A 19,876-nucleotide genomic window follows, 5' to 3' on the forward strand; every position below is an offset into this window, starting at 1 on the left:
CCTCTCACACACCCCCGCTCTCCCGCCCTCCCCTTGGCCCCTTTTCTCTCGCACCCCCCCACCGACCCCCTCTCTCTCTCACCGCCTCTCTCTCTCGTCACACCCTCTCTCTCACCCCCGGTCTCTCTCGACCCCCGGTGTTCTCACACCCCTGATTTCTCTCGTCACCCCCGGTCTCTCTCTAATCCCCGGTCTCTTTCATCGCCCCCTCTCTCTTGCCCCCCTCGCCCCCCACTGTGTCTCGCGCCCCTCTCTCTTGCTCCCCTCTCTCTCTCTCGCCACCCCCCTCTCTCTCAGCCCCCCTCTCTTGCCCCCCTTCTCTCGCCCCCTCTCTCTCTCTTTCTCACTGCCTCACTCTCTCTCATCACCCCCTCTGTCTCGCCCCCGGTCTCTCTCGACCCCCTGGTCTCTCACGGCTCTGGTTTCTCTCGTCGCCCCCGGTCTCTCTCTTGTCCCCGGTCTCTTTCCTCGCCCCCAGTCTCTCGTCGCCCCCTCTGTCTCTCACCCCCTCTGTCTCTCTCGCCCCCCCCTCTCTCGCCCCCCCTCTCTCGCACCCCTGTCTCTCTTGCCTCCACTCTCTCGCCCCCACCCCTCTCTCGGCCTCCCCTCTCTCGCCCCCCTCTCTCTCGCACCCCCCGTTTCTCCCACCCCTTTTGTCCATTCCCTCTCTCTCTCTCACCTGCCTCCTCTCTCTCTCTCTTGCCCCTCTCTCTCACCCCCCTGTCTCTCGTCCCCCCACCCTGTCTCTCCCTGCTCTTTCACACTCTCTCGAATCACTGTCGCCTCATCTCCCTTTCTCTCCTCCTCTCCCTCTCTCTCCTTCTCGCCCCTGTCTCTCTCTCTTTCTCTTGCTGCGATCTCCATCCCTGTCTTGCCCCCTCTGTTAGCCCCCCTCGCGTTCCCTCTGTCAACTCCATCCCTCTCTCCTCTCTCTCTCTCTCTCTGTCAGGGAGGGAGAGAGGGAAGAGTGGAGGCAGGTGGAGAAACCGGGATTGGGGGTGTGTGTGATAGAGACGGGAGAATGAATGAGAGTGAAAAGGAGAGGTGTTGAGAAGGAAAGAGTATGCAGAGATAGAGAGGGAGAGCAATGAGGAGAAAGGGTAGGGGAGAGGAAATGGGGAGTCCAGGTGGGAGTGGGGGGACAGAGGGAGTTAAACCCAGCTCCTGAGCTCAGGGCGCGGTGCCCTCCCCTTCCCTGAGGACCAGGACTTGGGGCTGAGTCTGTCTCTCTCCAGCTCAGCTTCTCCAACACAAAGACACACAACAACATCGGTCACTCAACATTTTTATTGGTTACAAATGGAAGTGATGGATACAGTCAGTGGGATGGTGCCTTTTCTCACTGGCCCCTGAGTTGTGAGAAACATTGAAATGTTTCCCTGTAACCCCCCTGTGGGATAAGGATGGACAAACCAGCGCTACCCTCAGTCTGTTACCATAGCGAGAGGCTGCTCCATCGCTGAAACACTGAACTGAAATGAGAAAATCCCGGATGGATTGATTAATGAGGGAATTTGATGGATGGATGGATTTGGGTGAAGGGATATTTCAGCACATTCTTCAGCTGCTGCCTGAACTTAGTCTGGGTCACGGCATAAATCGCGGTGTTTGTGCAGCAACTGAGGAGCTGCAGCATGAAGCCCAATTCCCCCACAAAGGGATAGAGATACACAGACCGATACCCAATCCAATCCATCCGGTACCATATAGAATACAGCATAAACGTTGACCATAACAGGATGAAATTGGCCGAGATCACAAACAGTAAAATGATGGATTTTTTTCGGTTTCTCATTTCAGTGTCAGACTGAGCGTCCCCATTGGTGTGAGCGCGGAGTCTCCTGCGGGCTCTGCTGGTCACTAAAATGTGTCTGACGGTGAGAACATTGAGCAGCAGAATCAGGAGAAATGGGACACCCGGGGTTAGAAAGTGGTGGAGGAACTCGATTGAGATCCAGACACTGGAGAATCGAACAGCGTCTGTTACAGAACAAAACCAGGGGTGGTTCCCCAGCACATACCGAGCCTCGAGCATAAAATACCAGAAAATGTTCTTTAAACAGCTCAGCACAGTCACTGCTCCCAGAACCACAGCCGCCGTTTTCTCACTGCAATATTTACTTTTCAGTTTCTGGCAACAAATGGCCACAAACCGATCAAAGGTGAAAGTGACGGTGAACCAGACAGAGCAGTCAGTGGCTGCATAAACCAGGACGGCGTGGATATTACACACGGGGACGGAGTACATCAGGAAATAAAACTGTTCCTCATAAACAATGGGAATGTGTCTCAGGATCAGGTCGAGGATAATGACCAGGAGATCTGCCACTGCCATGGCCCCCAGGTAACATCTGACACATGGAGACAATCCACAATCTTTATAAAGCAGGACGTAGATGGTCACTACGTTAACTGTGAGGAAGGAAAACAAACCCATTATCCATCAGCCTGGAGGCAAAGGGACCCATTTGATCAGGGACCCAGTGAGATTTTCAAATGTGTCCCTGTATTCAGGGATTTATTAAAATAATTGGAGCTGGAATAACAAATGGGAAGGTCTGAATTACTGACAAATATATGACATAAACCACAAGAAACCAGGGGGCGTTCATCCCTCCCCAAACACACAGAGACACATCCATAAGGACAGATGTTTTCTAGAACATTCCCACACACTCGATCACTCGAGAGCAGACACAGGTCACTCCTTCCCAGTTCCTAATAGGGAGGGTGGGAACGTTGCTGTCCTGAAGGATTCTCTCCCAGTTTCCTGAAGACAAACGGAGTTTGTGAATTTCTGTATTTTGGTCTAAATTGTGGTTGATCCTGTGTCGTGGAGAAATGTAAACGCAGGGAAAACGTATTCACCCCTTTAACTTCCTGAGGGGCCTTCGGAACAGTGTCTCCTTCTCCCTGGAATGGGATCTCTTCCCTCGGGATCTTATCATTTGTTCAATTCACTGACTTCCGGCCGTTCACAAACAATGTGAGGGACAGAACGTTCCGGGGAATGGCAGTTATAGAATGTTGGGGACAGAACGTTCCGGGGAATGTCAGTTATAGAATGTCAGGGACAGAACGTTCCGGGGAATGTCAGTAATAGAATGTCAGGGACAGAACGTTCCGGGGAATGTCAGTTATATAATGTCAGGGACAGAACGTTCCGGGGAATGTCAGTTATAGAATGTCGGGGACAGAACGTTCCGGGAAATGTCAGTAATAGAATGTCAGGGACAGAACGTTCCGGGGAATGTCAGTTATAGAATGTCAGGGACAGAACGTTCCGGGGAATGTCAGTTATAGAATGTCGGGGACAGAACGTTCCGGGAAATGTCAGTAATAGAATGTCAGGGACAGAACGTTCCGGGGAATGTCAGTTATAGAATGTCAGGGACAGAACGTTCCGAGGAATGTCAGTTATAGAATGTCGGGGACAGAATGTTCCGGGGAACCCCTTGACCTGTCCATGACCTTTCCCCCTACCCACTCCACCAACACGATGTACTGTGCCTGGGGTGACATTAACATTAATGGGGTGAGAGACGGAGGGTCCAATCACAGGAATGGGAACTAAAGGCATTGCCCGAGCAGCTGAAATGGTTAGATATACCACATTCTCAATCCAACTCCCAGAACCAGCCCAGACACCATACACCCAGAGGAGATATCTGTTCACCGTGGAACACTGTACAGACCAGGCCAGTGTCCTGCTCAGTACAATCCAGCAATCTGTCCAGATTCATCCATTACACTGGGACAATACAACCCAGCAATCTGTCCAGATCCATCCATTACACTGGGACAGTACAACCAAGAAATCTGTCCAGATTCATCCATTACACTGGGACAGTACGACCCAGCAATCTGTCCAGATTCATCCATTACACTGGGACAGTACAACCAAGAAATCTGTCCAGATTCATCCATTACACTGGGACAGTACAACCCAGCAATCTGTCCAGATTCATCCATTACACTGGGACAGTACAACCCAGCAATCTGTCCAGATTCATCCATTACACTGGGACAGTACAACCCAGCAATCCGTCCAGATTCATCCATTACACTGCGACAGTACAACCCAGCAATCCGTCCAGATTCATCCATTACACTGGGACAGTACAACCCAGCAATCCGTCCAGATTCATCCATTACACTGGGACAGTACAACCTAGCAAACTGTCCAGATTCATCCATTACACTGGGACAGTACAACCCAGCAATCTGTCCAGATTCATCCATTACACTGGGACAGTACAACCCAGCAATCTGCCCAGATTCATCCATTACACTGGGACAGTACAACCCAGCAATCTGTCCAGATTCATCCATTTCACTGGGACAGTACAACCCAGCAATCCGTCCAGATTCATCCATGACACTGGGACAGTACAACCCAGCAATCCGTCCAGATTCATCCATTACACTGGGACAGTACAACCCAGCAATCCGTCCAGATTCATCCATGACACTGGGACACTACAACCCAGCAATCCGTCCAGATTCATCCATTACACTGGGACAGAACAACCCAGAAATCCGTCCAGATTCATCCATTACACTGGGATAGTACAACCCAGCAATCCGTTCAGATTCATCCATTACACTGGGACAGTACAACCCACCAATCCGTCCAGATTCATCCATTACACTGGGACAGTACAACCCAGCAATCTGTCCAGATTCATCCATTACACTGGGACAGTACAACCCAGCAATCTGTCCAGATTCATCCATTACACTGGGACAATACAACCCAGCAATCCTTCCAGATTCATCCATTACACTGTGACAATACAACCCAGCAATCCGTCCAGATTCATCCATTACACTGGGACAGTACAACCCAGCTATCTGCCCAGATTCATCCATTACTCTGCGGCAGTACAACCCAGCAATCTGTCCAGATTCATCCATTACTCTGGGGCAGAACAACCCAGCAATCCGTCCAGATTCATCCATTACACTGTGACAGTACAACCCAGCAATCTGTCCAGATTCATCCATTACACTGGGACAGTACAACCCAGCAATCCGTCCAGATTCATCAATTACACTGGGACAGTACAACCCAGCAATCTGCCCAGATTCATCCATTACTCTGGGGCAGTACAACCCAGCAATCTGCCCAGATTCATCCATTACACTGGGACAGTACAACCCAGCAATCTGTCCAGATTCATCCATTACACTGGGACAGTACAACCCAGCAATCTGTCCAGATTCATCCATTACACTGGGAAGGTACAACCCAGCAATCCGTCCAGATTCATCAATTACACTGGGACAGTACAACCCATCAATCTGTCCAGATTCATCCATTACACTGGGACAGTACAACCCAGCAATCTGTCCAGATTCATCCATTACACTGGGACAGTACAACCCAGCAATCTGCCCAGATTCATCCATTACACTGGGACAGTACAACCCAGCAATCTGCCCAGATTCATCCATTACACTGGGACAGTACAACCCAGCAATCTGCCCAGATTCATCCATTACACTGGGACAGTACAACCCAGCAATCTGCCCAGATTCATCCATTACACTGGGACAGTACAACCCAGCAATCTGCCCAGATTCATACATTACACTGGGACAGTACACCACAGAAATATGCCCAGATTCATCCATTACACTGGGACAGTACAATCAGCAATCTGCCCAGATTCATCCATTACACTGGGACAGTACAACCCAGCAATCTGTCCAGATTCATCCATTACACTGGGACAGTATAAGCCAGCAATCTGTCCAGATTCATCCATTACACTGGAACAATACAACCCAGCAATCTGTCCGCATTCATCCATTACACTGGGACAGTACAATCAGCAATCTGCCCAGATTCATCCATTACACTGGGACAGTACAACCCAGCAATCTGTCCAGATTCATCCATTATACTGGGACAGTACAACCCAGCAATCTGTCCAGATTCATCCATTACACTGGGACAGTACAACCCAGCAATCTGTCCAGATTCATCCATGACACTGGGACAGGACAACCCAGCAATCCGTCCAGATTCATCCATTACACTGGGACAGTACAACCCAGCAATCCGTCCAGATTCATCCATGACACTGGGACAGTACAACCCAGCAATCCGTCCAGATTCATCCATTACACTGGGACAGAACAACCCAGCAATCCGTCCAGATTCAACCATTACACTGGGACAGTACAACCCAGCAATCCGTCCAGATTCATCCATTACACTGGGACAGTACAACCCAGCAATCCGTCCAGATTCATCCATTACACTGGGACAGTACAACCCAGCAATCTGTCCAGATTCATCCATTACACTGGGACAGTACAACCCAGCAATCTGTCCAGATTCATCCATTACACTGGGACAATACAACCCAGCAATCCTTCCAGATTCATCCATTACACTGTGACAATACAACCCAGCAATCCGTCCAGATTCATCCATTACACCGGGACAGTACAACCCAGCAATCTTCCCAGATTCATCCATTACTCAGGGGCAGTACAACCCAGCAATCTGCCCAAATTCATCCATTACTCTGGGGCAGTGCAACCCATCAATCTGCCCAGATTCATCCATTACACTGGAACAATACAACCCAGAAATCTGTCCAGATTCATCCATTACACTGGGACAGTACAATCAGCAATCCTTCCAGATTCATGCATTACACTGTGACAATACAACCAAGCAATCCGTCCAGATTCATCCATTACACTTGGACAGTACAACCCAGCAATCTGTCCAGATTCATCCATTACACTGGGACAGTACAACCCAGCAATCTGTCCAGATTCATCCATTACACTGGGACAGTACAACCCAGCAATCCGTCCAGATTCATCCATTACACTGTGACAGTACAACCCAGCAATCTGTCCAGATTCATCCATTACACTGGGACAGTACAACCCAGCAATCTGTCCTGATTCATCCATTACACTGTGACAGTACAACCCAGCAATCAGTCCAGATTCATCCATTACACTGGGACAGTACAACCCAGCAATCTGTCCTGATTCATCCATTACACTGGGACAGTACAACCCAGCAATCTGCCCAGATTCATCCATTAAACTGGGGCAGTGCAACCCAGCAATCTGGCCAGATTCATCCATTACACTGGGACAGTACACCACAGCAATATGCCCAGATTCATCCATTACACTGGGACTGTACAACCCAGCAATCTGTCCAGATTCATCCATTACACTGGGACAGTACAACCCAGCAATCTGGCCAGATTCATCCATTACACTGGGACAGTACAACCCAGCAATCGGTCCAGATTCATCCATTACACTGGGACAGTACAACCCAGCAATCTGCCCAGATTCATCCATTACACTGGGACAGTACAACCCAGCAATCTGCCCAGATTCATCCATTACTCTGGGACAGTACAACCCAGCAATCCGTCCAGATTCATCCATTACACTGGGACAGAACAACCCAGCAATCTGTCCAGATTCATCCATTACACTGGGACAGTACAACCCAGCAGTCTGCCCAGATTCATCCATAAAATTGGGGCAGTGCAACCCATCAATCTGTCCAGATTCATCCATTACACTGGGACAGTACAACCCAGCAATCTGTCCAGATTCATCCATTACACTGGAACAATACAACCCAGCAATCTGTCCAGATTCATCCATTACACTGGGACAGTACAACCCAGCAATCTGTCCAGATTCATCCATTACACTGGGACAGTACAATCAGCAATCCTTCCAGATTCATCCATTACACTGTGACAATACAACCCAGCAATCCGTCCAGATTCATCCATTACACTGGGACAGTACAACCCAGCAATCTGCCCAGATTCATCCATTACTCTTGCGCAGTACAACTCAGCAATCCGTCGAGATTCATCCATTGCACTGTGACAGTACAACCCAGCAATCTGTCCAGATTAATCCATTACACTGGGACAGTACAACCCAGCAATCCGTCCAGATTCATCAATTACACTGGGACAGTACAACCCAGCAATCTGTCCAGATTCATCCATTACACTGGGACAGTACAACCCAGCAATCTGCCCAGATTCATCCATTACTCTGGGGCAGTACAACCCAGCAATCTGCCCAGATTCATCCATTACTCTGGGGCAGTACAACCCAGCAATCTGTCCAGATTCATCCATTACACTGGGACAGCACAACCCAGCAATCTGTCCAGATTCATCCATTACACTGGTGCAGTACAACCCAGCAATCTGCCCAGATTCATCCATTACACTGGGACAGTACAACCCAGCAATCTGTCCAGATTCATCCATTACACTGGGACAGTACAACCCAGCAATCTGCCCAGATTCATCCATTACACTGGGACAGTACAACCCAGCAATCTGTCCAGATTCATCCATTACACTGGGACCGTACAACCCAGCAATCTGTCCAGATTCATCCATTACACTGGGACAGTACAACCCAGCAATCTGTCCAGATTCATCCATTACACTGGGACAGTACAACCCAGCAATCTGTCCAGATTCATCCATTACACTGGGACAGTACAACCCAGCAATCTGTCCAGATTCATCCATTACACTGGGACAGTACAACCCAGCAATCTGTCCAGATTCATCCATTACACTGGGACAGTACAACCCAGCAATCTGTCCAGATTCATCCATTACACTGGGACAGTACAACCCAACAATCTGTCCAGATTCATCCATTACACTGGGACAGTACAACCCAGCAATCTGTCCAGATTCATCCATTACACTGGGACAGTACAACCCAGCAATCTGTCCAGATTCATCCATTACACTGGGACAGTACAACCCAGCAATCTGTCCAGATTCATCCATTACACTGGGACAGTACAACCCAGCAATCCGTCCAGATTGATCCATTAAACTGGGTCAGTACAACCCAGCAATCTGTCCAGATTCATCCATTAGACTGGGAGCGTACAACCCAGCAATCTCTCCAGATTCATCCATTACACTGGGACAGTACAACCCAGCAATCTGTCCAGATTCATCCATTACACTGGAACAGTACAACCCAGCAATCTGTCCAGATTCATACATTACACTGGGACAGTACAACCCAGCAATCCGTCCAGATTCATCCATTACACTGTGACAGTACAACCCAGCAATCCGTCCAGATTCATTCATTGCACTGGGACAATACAACCTAGCAATCTATCCAGATTCATCCATTACACTGGGACAGTACAACCCAGCAATCTGTCCAGATTCATCCATTACACTGGGACAGTACAACTCAGCAATCCGTCCAGATTCATCCATTGCACTGGGACAATACAACCCAGCAATCTGTCCAGATTCATCCATTACACTGGGACAGTACAACCCAGCAATCTGTCCAGATTCATCCATTACACTGGGACAGTACAACCCAGCAATCCGTCCAGATTGATCCATTAAACTGGGTCAGTACAACCCAGCAATCTGTCCAGATTCATCCATTAGACTGGGAGCGTACAACCCAGCAATCTCTCCAGATTCATCCATTACACTGGGACAGTACAACCCAGCAATCTGTCCAGATTCATCCATTACACTGGAACAGTACAACCCAGCAATCTGTCCAGATTCATACATTACACTGGGACAGTACAACCCAGCAATCCGTCCAGATTCATCCATTACACTGTGACAGTACAACCCAGCAATCCGTCCAGATTCATTCATTGCACTGGGACAATACAACCTAGCAATCTATCCAGATTCATCCATTACACTGGGACAGTACAACCCAGCAATCTGTCCAGATTTATCCATTACACTGGGACAGTAAAACCCAGTAATCTGTCCAGATTCATCCATTACACTGGGACAGTACAACCCAGCAATCTGTCCAGATTCATCCATTACACTGGGACTGTACAACCCAGCAATCTGTCCAGATTCATCCATTACAATGGGACAGTACAACCCAGCAATCTGTCCAGATTCATCCATTACACTGGGACAGTACAACCCAGCAATCTGTCCAGATTCATCCATTACACTGGGACAGTACAACTCAGCAATCCGTCCAGATTCATCCATTGCACTGGGACAATACAACCCAGCAATCTGTCCAGATTCATCCATTACAGTGGGACAATACAACCCAGCAATCTATCCAGATTCATCCATTACACTGGGACAGTACAACCCAGCAATCTGTCCAGATTCATCCATTACACTGTGACAGTACAAGCCAGAAATCCGTCCAGATTCATCCATTACACTGGGACAGTACAACCCAGCAATCTGTCCAGATTCATCCATTACACTGGGACAGTACAACCCAGCAATCTGTCCAGATTCATCCATTACACTGGAACAGTACAACCCAGCAATCTGTCCAGATTCATCCATTACACTGGGACAGTACAACCCAGCAATCTGTCCTGATTCATCCATTACACTGGGACAGTACAACCCATCAATCTGTCCAGATTCATCCATTACACTGGGACAGTACAACCCAGCAATCTGTCCAGATTCATCCATTACACTGGGACAGTACAACCCAGCAATCTGTCCAGATTCATCCATTACACTGGGACAGTACAAACCAGCAATCTGTCCAGATTCATCCATTACACTGGGACAATACAACCCAGCAATCTGTCCAGATTCATCCATTACACTGGGACAGTACAACCCAGCAATCTGTCCAGATACATCCATTACACTGACACAGTACAACCCATCAATCTGTCCAGATTCATCCATTACACTGGGACAGTACAGCCCAGCAATCTGTCCAGATTCATCCATTACACTGGGACAGTACAACCCAGCAATCTGTCCAGATTCATCCATTACACTGGGACAGTACAACCCAGCAATCTGTCCAGATTCATCCATTACACTGGGACAGTACAACACAGCAATCTGTCCAGATTCATCCATTACACTGGGACAGTACAACCCAGGAAACTGTGCAGATTCATCCATTACACTGGGACAGTACATCCCAGCAATCTGTCCAGATTCATCCATTACACCGGGACAGTACAACCCAGCAATCTGTCCAGATTCATCCATTACACTGGGATAATACAACCCAGCAATCTGTCCAGAGTGGAACACTGCGCAGATCATGTCAGGGCACTTATCTTCAAACGCAGATGACACATGTGTACACTATGTAAAACTGGGACAGAGACAGAAAAGCTTCAGTTGCTGGAATCCAAAGAAGACAGGCACTAAGCTTGGAGAACACAGCAAGCCATGCTGTGAAGTAGAGAAGTCGACGATTCAGGTGTATCCCTTCTGCAAGATTCCTGACGGAGGTCTACACCGAAACATCAAATTCCACTCCTCCTGATGCTGCCTGGCTTGCTGTGTTCCGCCAGCAAGTATTCAGCATGGGAAACAGTGCAGACCACACCCGTGCATTGATCTATAAACGCGGACTAGATATCTGTCCAGCACGGGGAGCTTTGCAGACCACAACAGTGCATTCATCAATAAACCTCAAACAGATAGTCTGACCAGCACAGCGAACTATGCCGTGATTACTCGTGAATTAATCTGTAAACCAGGAGGTGTTACCCTCCCAGCCGGTAGGACTGTGAACCCCACCCCAGTGCATTGATCTGTAACCCAGGAGCAGTTACCCTCCCAGCATGTAGGACTGTGAATCCCACCACAGTGCATTGATCTTTAACCCAGGAGCAGTTACCCTCCCAGCATGTAGGACTGTGTACACCACCCCAGTGCATTGATCTGTAACCCAGGAGCAGTTACCCTCCCAACATGTAGGACTGTGTCCACCATCCCAGTGCATTGATCTGCAACCCAGGAGCAGTTACCCTCCTAGCATTTGGGACTGTGTACACCACTCCAGGACAATTTTTGGAACCCAGGACCAGTTCCCCTACCAGCATGTAATACTGTGTACACCACCCCAGTGCATTGATCTGTAGACCAGGAGCAGTTACCTACCCAACATCCAGGACTTTGTATACCACCCCAGTGCATTGATCTGTAGATCAGGAGCAGTTACCTTCCCAACATCTAGGACATTGTATCTCACCCCAGTGCATTGATCTGTAACCCAGAAGCAGTTACCCTCCCAGAATGGAGAGCTGTGTACACCAGCCCAGTGCATTGATCTGTAAACCAGGAGCAGTTACCCTCCCAGCATGTCGGACTGTGTACATCACCCCAGTACATTGATCAGTAAAAGAGGACCAGTTAGCCTCCCAGCTTTTAGGACTGTGTACCCCAACCCAGTGCATTGATCTGTAACGCAGGAGCAGTTACCTCCCAGCATGTAGGACTGTGTACACCATCCAGGTACACTGATCTGTAACCCAGGAGCAGTTAGCCTCCAAGCATATACGACTGTGTATACCACCCCAGTACATTGATCTGGAAACCAGGAGCAGTTATCTTCCCAGCATGTAGGACTGTGTACCCCACCCCAGTGCATTGATCTGTAACCCAGGAGCAGTTACCCTCCCAGCATGTAGGACTGTGTACTCCACCACAGTGCATTGATCTGTAACCCAGGATCGATTACCCTCCCAGCATGTAGCACTGTGTATATTGCCCCAGTACATTGATGTGTAAAACAGGAGCAGTTACCCTCGCAGCATGTAGGACTGTGTACACCACCCCTGTGCATTCATCTGTAACCCAGGAGCAGTTATCCTCCCAGCATGTAGGACTGCGAACACCAGCCCAGTGCATTGATCTGTATCCCAGGAGCAGTTACCCCCACCCCCACCCCCCAGCATGTAGGACTGCATACTCCACCCCAGTGCATTGATCTGTAACCAAGGAGCAGTTACCCTCTCAGCATGTAGGACTGCGTACACCACCCCAGTGCATTGATCTTTAACCCAGGAGCAGTTACCCTCCCATCATGAAGGACTGTGTACCCCACCCCAGTACATTGATCTGTAACCCAGGAGCAGTTACCCTCCCAGCATGAAGGACTGTGTACCCCACCCCAGTGCATTGATCTTTAACCCAGGAGCAGTTACCCTCCCAGCATGTAGGACTGTGTACACCACCCCAGTACATTGATCTGTAACCAGGAGCAGTTACCACCCCAGCATGTAGGACTGTGTACATCACCCCAGTACATTGATCTGTAAAAGAGGAGCAGTTACCCTCCCAGCCGGTAGGACTGTGTGCCCCACCCCAGTGCATTGATCTGTAACCCAGGTGCAGTTACCTCCCAGCATGTAGGACTGTGTACATCACCCATGTACACTGATCTGTAACCCAGGAGCAGTTAGCCTCCAAATATGTCCGACTGTGTATAGCACCCGATTACATTGATCTGTAAACCAGGACCAGTTAACCTCCCAGCATGTAGAGCTGTGTACACCACCCCAGTACATTGATCTGCAACCCAGGAGCAGTTACCCTCCCAGCATGTCGGTTTGTGTAAACCATCCCAGTCCATTTTTCTGTAATCCAGGAGCAGTTGTCCTCCCAGCATGTAGGACTGTGTACACCACCCCAGTGCATTGATCAGTAAACCAGGAGCAGTTACGCTCCCAACATGTAGGACTGTGTACACCACCCAGTGCATTGATCTGTAGACCAGGAACAGTTACCTTCCCAACATCTAGGACATTGTATCTCACCCCAGTGTATTGATCTGTAACCCAGGAGCAGTTACCCTCCCAGCATGTAGGACTGTGTACACCACCCCAGTGCATTGATCTGTAACCCAGGAGCAGTTACCCTCCCAGCATGTAGGACTGCGTACACCACCCCAGTACATTGATCTGCAACCCATGAGCAGTTACCCTCTCAGCATGGAGGACTGTGTACACCACACAGGTACATTGATCTGTAACCCAGGAGCTGTTAGCCTCCAAGCATGTCCGACTGTGTATACCACCCGATTACATTGATCTGTAAACCAGGACCAGTTAACCTCCCAGCATGTAGGACTGCGTACACCACCCCAGTACATTGATCTGTAAACCAGGAGCAGTTACCGTCCCAGCATGTAGAGCTGTGTACACCACCCCAGTGCATTGATCTGTAACCCAGGAGCAGTTACCCTCCCAGCATGTAGTACAGTGTACACCACCCCAGTGCATTGATCTGTAACCCAGGAGCAGTTACCGTACCCGCATGTAGAGCTGTGTACACCACCCCATTGCATTGATCTGTAACCCAGGAGCAGTTACCCCCCGCCCAGCATGTAGGACTGCATACACCACCCCAGTACATTGATCTGCAACCCAGGAGCAGTTACCCTCCCAGCATGACGGTTTGTGTAAACCATCCCAGTCCATTTTTCTGTAATCCAGGAGCAGTTGTCCTCCCAGCATGTAGGAGTGTGTACACCACCCCAGTGCATTGATCAGTAAACCAGGAGCAGTTACGCTCCCAACATGTAGGACTGTGTACACCACCCAGTGCATTGATCTGTAGACCAGGAACAGTTACCTTCCCAACATCTAGGACATTGTATCTCACCCCAGTGTATTGATCTGTAACCCATGAGCAGTTACACGCCCAGCATGTAGGGCTGTGTACATCACACCAGTACATTGATCTGTAAAAGAGGAGCAGTTACCCTCCCAGCCGGTAGGGCTGTGTGCCCCACCCCAGTGCATTGATCTGTAACCCAGGAGCAGTTACCGTCCCATAATGTAGAGCTGTGTACACCACCCCAGTGCATTGATCTGTAATCCAGGAGCAGTTACCCCCCGCCCAGCATGTAGGACTACATACACAACCCCAGTACATTGATCTGCAACCCAGGAGCAGTTACCCTCCCAGCATGTCGGTTTGTGTAAACTATCCCAGTCCATTTTTCTGTAATCCAGGAGCAGTTGTCCTCCCAGCATGAAGGAGTGTGTACACCAACCCTGTGCATTCATCTGTAAACCAGGAGCAGTTGTCCTCCCAACATGTAGGACTGTGTACACCAACCGTGTGCATTCATCTGTGTACACCACCCCAGTGCAATGATCTGTAAACCAGGAGCAGTTACCCTCCCAGCATGTAGGACTGTGTACATCACCCCAGTACATTGACCTGTAAAAGAGGAGCAGTTACCCTCCCAGCCGTTAGGACTGTGTGCCCCACCCCAGTGCATTGATCTGTAACCCAGGTGCAGTTACCTCCCAGCATGTAGGACTGTGTACACAACCCAGGTACACTGATTTGTAACCCAGGAGCAGTTAGCCTCAAAGCATGTACGACTATATATCCCACCCCAGTGCATTGATCTGTCACCCAGGAGCAGTTACCCTCCCAGCATGTAGGACTGTGTACACCACCCCAGTGCATTGATCTGTAATGCAGGAGCAGTTACCCTCCCAGCATGTAGGACAGTGTACACCACCCCAGTGCATTGATCTGTAACCCAGGAGAAGAAACCCTCCCAGCATGTAGGACTGCGTACACCACCCCAGTGCATTGATCTGTAATGCAGGAGCAGTTACCCTCCCAGCATGTAGGACAGTGTACACCACCCCAGTGCATTGATCTGTAACCCAGGAGCAGTTACCCTCCCAGCATGTAGGACTGTGTACACCACCCCAGTGCATTGATCTGTAATGCAGGAGCAGTTACCCTCCCAGCATGTAGGACAGTGTACACCACCCCAGTGCATTGATCTGTAACCCAGGAGCACATACCCTCCCAGCATGTAGGACTGCGTACACCACCCCACTGCATTGATCTGTAACCCAGGAGCAGTTACCCTCCCAGCCTGTAGGACTGCGTACACCACCCCACTGCATTGATCTGTAACCCAGGAGCAGTTACCCTCCCAGCATGTAGGACAGTGTACACCACCCCAGTGCATTGATCTGTAACCCAGGAGCAGATACCCTCCCAGCATGTAGGACTGTGTACACCACCCCAGTGCATCGATCTCTAACCCAGGTTCAGTTACCCTCCCAGCATGCAGGACTGTGTACACCCCCCCAGTGCATTGATCTGTAACCCAGGAGCAGTTACCCTCCCAGCATGTAGGAATGTGTACACCGCCCCGGTACATTGATCAGTAACCCAGGAGCAGTTACCCTCCCAGCATGGAGGACTGTGTACACCACACCAGTACATTGATCTGCAACCCAGGAGCAGTTACCCTTCCAGCATGTCGGACTGTGTACACCAACCGTGTGCATTCATCTGTAACCCAGGATCAGTTATCCTCCCAGCATGTAGGACTGCGAACACTAGCCCAGTGCATTGATCTGTATCCCAGGAGCAGTTACCCCCACACACCCCCAGCATGTAAAACTGCATAATCCACCCCAGTGCATTGATCTGTAACCCAGGAGCAGTTACCCTCCCAGCATGTTGGACTGTGTACCCCACCCCAGTACATTGATCTGTAACCCAGGAGCAGTTACCCTCTCAGCATGTAGGACTGCGTAAAATACCCCAGTGCATTGATCTTTAACCCAGGAGCAGTTACCCTCCCAGCATGTAGGACTGTGTACCCCACCCCAGTGTATTGATCTTTAACCCACGAGCAGTTATCCTCCCAGCATGTACGACTGTGTACAACACCCCAGTGCATTGATCTGTAACCCAGGAGCTGTTAGACTCCCGACATGTAGGACTGTGTACACCAACCCGGTACATTGATCTGAAACCCAGGAGCAGTTACTTTCCCAGTATGTAGGACTGTGTACCCCACCCCAGTGCATTGATCTTTAAACCAGGAGCAGTTACCCTCCCAGCATGTAGGACTGTGTACACCACCCCAGTGCATTGATCTGCAACCCATGAGCAGTTACCCTCCCAGCATGTAGGACTGTGTACACCACACAGGTACATTGATCTGTAACCCAGGAGCAGTTAGCCTCCAAGCATGTCCGACTGTGTATACCACCCGAGTACATTGATCTATAAACCAGAAGCAGTTACCCTCCCAGCATGTAGGACTTTGTACACCACCCCAGTGCATTGATCTGTAACCCAGGAGCAGTTACCCTCCCAGCATGTAGGACTGTGTACACCACACAGGTACATTGATCTGTAACCCAGGAGCAGTTAGCCTCCAAGCATGTCCGACTGTGTATACCACCCCAGTGCATTGATCTTTAACCCAGGAGCAGTTACCCTCCCAGCATGTAGGACTGTGTACACCACCCCAGTGCATTGATCTGTAACCCAGGAGCTGTTACACTCCCAACATGTAGGACTGTGTACACCAACCCGGTACATTGATCTGTAACCCAGGAGCAGTTACCCTCCCAGTATGCAGGACTGTGTACACCACCCCAGTGCATTGATCTGTAACCCAGGAGCAGTTACTCCCCCCCAGCATGTAGGACTGCATCCACAAACCCAGTACATTGATCTGCAACCCAGGAGCAGTTACCCTCCCAGCATGTCGGTTTGTGTAAACCATTCCAGTCCATTTTTCCGTAATCCAGGAGCAGTTGTCCTCCCAGCATGTAGGACTGCGTACACCACCCCAGTGCATTGATCTTTAACCCAGGAGCAGTTACCCTCCCAGCATGTACGACTGTGTACAACACCCCAGTGTATTGATCTGTAACCCATGCGCAGTTACCCTCCCAACATGTAGGACTGTGTACACCACCCCAGTGCATTGATCTGTAACCCATGAGCAGTTACCCTCCCAACATGTAGGACAGTGTACACCACCCCAGAACATTGATCTTTAACCCAGGAGCTGTTACCCTCCCAACATGTAGGACTGTGTACACCAACCCGGTACATTGATCTGTAACCCAGGAGCAGTTACTTTCCCAGTATGTAGGACTGTGTACCCCACCCCAGTGCATTGATCTGTAACCCAGGAGCAGTTACCCTCCCAACATGTAGGACTGTGTACACCACCCCAGTACATTGATCTGCAACCCATGAGCAGTTACCCTCCCAGCATGTAGGACTGTGTACACCACCCCAGTGCATTGATCTTTAACCCAGGAGCAGTTAACGTGCCAGCAATTAGTACTGCATACACCACCCCAGTGCATTGATCTGTAACCCAGGAGCAGTTAGCCTCCAAGCATGTCCGACTGTGTATACCACCCGAGTACATTGATCTGTAAACCAGAAGCAGTTACCCTCCCAGCATGTAGGACTGTGTACACCACCCCAGTGCATTGATCTGTAACCCAGGAGCAGTTACCCTCCCAGCATGTAGGACTGTGTACACCACACAGGTACATTGATCTGTAACCCAGGAGCAGTTAGCCTCCAAGCATGTCCGACTGTGTATACCACCCCAGTGCATTGATCTTTAACCCAGGAGCAGTTACCCTCCCAGCATGTAGGACTGTGTACACCACCCCAGTGCATTGATCTTTAACCCAGGAGCAGTTACACTCCCAACATGTAGGACTGTGTACACCAACCCGGTACATTGATCTGTTACCCAGGAGCAGTTAGCCTCCAACCATGTCCGACTGTGTATACCACCCCAGTGCATTGATCTTTAACCCAGGAGCAGTTCCCCTCCCAGCATGTAGGACTGTGTACACCACCCCAGTGCATTGATCTGTAACCCAGGAGCTATTACACTCCCAACATGTACGACTGTGTACACCAACCCGGTACATTGATCTGTAACCCAGGAGCAGTTATCCTCCCAGCATGTAGGAGTGTGTACACCACCCCAGTGCATTGATCAGTAAACCAGGAGCAGTTACGCTCCCAGCATGTTGGACTGTGTACCCCACCCCAGTACATTGATCTGTAACCCAGGAGCAGTTACCCTCTCAGCATGTAGGACTGCGTACACTACCCCAGTGCATTGATCTTTAACCCAGGAGCAGTTACCCTCCCAGCATGTAGGACTGTGTACCCCACCCCAGTGCATTGATCTTTAACCCAGCAGCAGTTACCCTCCCAGCATGTCGGACTGTGTACACCACCCCAGTGCATTGATCTGTACCCCAGGAGCAGATACCCTCCCAGCATGTAGGACTGCGTACACCACCCCACTGCATTGATCTGTAACCCAGGAGCAGTTACCCTCCCAGCATGTAGGACTGTGTACACCACCCCAGTGCATCCATCTCTAACCCAGGTTCAGTTACCCTCCCAGCATGCAGGACTGTGTACACCACCCCAGTGCATTGATCTGTAACCCAGGAGCAGTTACCCTCCCAGCATGTAGGACTGTGTCCACCGCCCCGGTACATTGATCAGTAACCCAGGAAAAGTTAACCCCCGCACCCCCACCCCCGCCCCCCAGCATGTAGGACTGAATACAAAACCCCAGTGTATTGATCTGTAAACCAGGAGCAGTTACCTTCCCAGCATGGAGGACTGTGTACACCACACCAGTACATTGATCTGCAACCCAGGAGCAGTTACCCTTCCAGCATGTCGGACTGTGTACACCAACCCTGTGCATTCATCTGTAACCAAGGAGCAGTTACCGTCCCAGCATGTAGAGCTGTGTACACCACCACAGTGCATTGATCTGTAACCCAGGAATAGTTACTCCCCCCCAGCATGTAGGACTGCATACACCACCCCAGTACATTGATCTGCAACCCAGGAGCAGTTACCCTCCCAGCATGTTGGACTGTGTACCCCACCCCAGTACATTGATCTGTAACCCAGGAGCAGTTACCCTCTCAGCATGTAGGACTGCGTAAATTACCCCAGTGCATTGATCTTTAACCCAGGAGCAGTTACCCTCCCAGCATGTAGGACTGTGTACCCCACCCCAGTGCATTGATCTTTAACCCAGGAGCAGTTACCCTCCCAGCATGTACGACTGTGTACAACACCCCAGTGTATTGATCTGTAAACCAGGAGCTGTTACACTCCCAACATGTAGGACTGTGTACACCAACCCGGTACATTGATCTGTAACCCAGGAGCAGTTACTTTCCCAGTATGTAGGATTGTGTACCCCACCCCAGTGCATTGATCTTTAACCCAGGAGCAGTTACCCTCCCAGC

At 49.9% G+C, this 19,876-nt stretch overlaps 1 long non-coding RNA gene across 1 annotated transcript in view; it reads left to right on the plus strand.

Annotated features, from left to right (window-relative positions):
• The first annotated feature begins 2,180 nt into the window (after positions 1-2,180).
• LOC140453854 (uncharacterized) overlaps positions 2,181-19,876 on the plus strand; it is a 48,354-nt gene continuing 30,658 nt past the window's right edge. Inside the window, exon 1 of the long non-coding RNA XR_011952512.1 lies at positions 2,181-2,344. This is a non-coding gene — a long non-coding RNA (uncharacterized lncRNA). The remainder of the gene's footprint in view (positions 2,345-19,876) is intronic.

Source organism: Chiloscyllium punctatum, chromosome 28 (genome assembly GCF_047496795.1).
Source record: "Chiloscyllium punctatum isolate Juve2018m chromosome 28, sChiPun1.3, whole genome shotgun sequence".
In the NCBI taxonomy this organism is placed as follows: domain Eukaryota; kingdom Metazoa; phylum Chordata; class Chondrichthyes; order Orectolobiformes; family Hemiscylliidae; genus Chiloscyllium; species Chiloscyllium punctatum.